Below are 2,279 nucleotides of genomic sequence, written 5' to 3'. Positions count from 1 at the left end.
GCCGAGTCGCGCGAAGAGGCATCGTTACATGTGGTGCCATCTGCGCCACCGTCGCCGCGCTTGAATAGGGCTGTCTAATCTTTTCTCACACATGCATAATATCACTTTGAAAAAACTTTAATGCACAGCATAAATTCTATTTCTTACTTGCTTTTTATGTATATTTCAAATTGTGCGTCCCCTTTGTCGGCTGCAAGTAGTAGCACGCATCAATCTGGCGCCAGATTTGAACCGGCGGACGTGCTCGCTTCAAAACGTGCGTAGGAAATTAATGAAGATTCGGTTTTCGCGCGCTCCAAGGGGGGGGGGGGGGGTAGCCAGTGGCATAGCAACAGGGGGGGCCGGGGGGCCATGGGCGTCGGGTGCAAGGGGCCAACGGGGGGGGGGGGGGGGGGTCATATACGTCTGAAGACACCCCTCTTTCCGCCGGCTTGACTGGGCGCAAATGGCAAAGAATGCTCCGGTATCCAGAAGCCCGAGCTCATGTACCCGATGCATTGCGCCGCAGAACTGTCGGCTGCAGCTCTATCAACACCCACGAAATAATTGCACGAATGTGCGGGCTAAAAAATTTACTTCGTCAAATGGTCGCCTTAGCGGAACGTTTCATGTGGGGTGCGCTCGTGCCGTGCGTTCATGCTGGGGGCAGGAGTCGCTAAACATGCAGTCAGGCGTTGTAAGACGTTGATGCTCTTGGGTCCCTCTTCCGTTCCGAACGCGCAGCGAAGACGAACAAAGACAGCAGCGAGAGGGCGCTCAACGAGCGCGCCCGGCGCTCGCGTTTACGGCGAAGCATTCGTTGAGAGCGACATCGCATAAGTGCGGCCGTGAAAAGTCGCGAATGGGATTCACTGGATCGTCTTCAGACTCAGTGCCTGGAGATCCTGGAATTTATCGCCAAATGGAAGTTCTTACTTACTTACTGTTACCTTTCGCTTGTTCCTCACGATCTGCGTGTCAGTTGCATTATGCGAAAGGAACTTTTCCAAGTTAAAGCTGATAAAGACGTCTCTGCGCTCCACCATGAGTGATGAAATGCTGTCAAACTTGGCGATACTGACCATAGAAAAAAAAAAGAAAGAACACCCGCCGTGGTGGCTCAGTGGCTATGGTGTTGGGCTGCTGGATCGAAACCCGGCCATGGCGGCCGCATTTCGATGGGGGCGAAATGCGAAAACACCCGTGTACTTAGATTTAGGTGCACGCTAAAGAACCCCAGGTGGTCTAAATTTGCGGAGTCCTTCACTACGGCGTGCCTCATAATCAGAAAGTGGTTTAGGCACGTAAAATCTCACAATTTACCTTTTTTAGAAAAAGAACACGTAAAAAAATATATAAACTTTACTACTGTAATTAATGAGTTTGCAGAAGCGAAGTGTCATAACAAGGACTTCTGAAGGAAATGTGTCCTTACCGCTCATTACTTTAGTGCAAAAGGCTCGATGTCCCACTATGGTTTGTGCATCGGCAATATGTATACAATGTTCTATTTATCAATTTTGAATCGTTGTATTCGTTCTTTATCAGTTTCGCGGTGTTCAATAAAAGATATTTCTCCTAGTCCTAGCTAACCGTTTCTTTATCATATTGTTCTTGTGGGACTTCATGTCACAAGTACAGTGTCTGTGTCAGCTACACGGAGTTTTAGAAAGAAAAGGTTAATTTTGTAATAATATTTCCCGATATTCTATGACGTTATGTGTCTTTGTGATTACTAGGAACTCGGTAGCGTGAAAAATATGGCAGATATGTTATAAACATATCCTGAATAATCCTTTAATTAGTACTTATAGAGGAAGCACTTCAATTCGAGAATCGAGGACTCAAAGTCATATTATTAAGAAGAAAAACTTCTTAAACAAGATTGTTTTGGATGCTACAGCCTGCAGTACTTTGACACTGCGGGCGGCGCCCAGTATGGCAGCAGCGACAGAAATATTAAATAGTGGACCAGTGACGTTGATCCCTCAATCATCTCCATTGCGAGTGCAGACCAACAGTAGTGCAAGCTTTCGCTGGCACGGGCTTCATCACGGCCTTTTTTTTTTATGGTGACGCTAAGAATCGACGCGAAGCGTGCTCTATTCTGTGCCCAATCTTGGGGTGGTACCGCAGCTCGGATAATCACGTTTGTCCGTATAGCAGCAAATAAAAACAAGGCTTTATTGATCAGAATAAAGAGAACTCGTAATTGTCATAGCATTGGCGCCCGCGCAGCGGGGAGGCAGGTAGCGTTTTCTAATAGGGTGGGGAGGTCAGCGTCACTGACACACAGTTTA

Source organism: Dermacentor variabilis, unplaced genomic scaffold, assembly GCF_050947875.1.
Source record: "Dermacentor variabilis isolate Ectoservices unplaced genomic scaffold, ASM5094787v1 scaffold_18, whole genome shotgun sequence".
Taxonomy (NCBI): domain Eukaryota; kingdom Metazoa; phylum Arthropoda; class Arachnida; order Ixodida; family Ixodidae; genus Dermacentor; species Dermacentor variabilis.
This window is presented reverse-complemented; position numbering follows the sequence as displayed.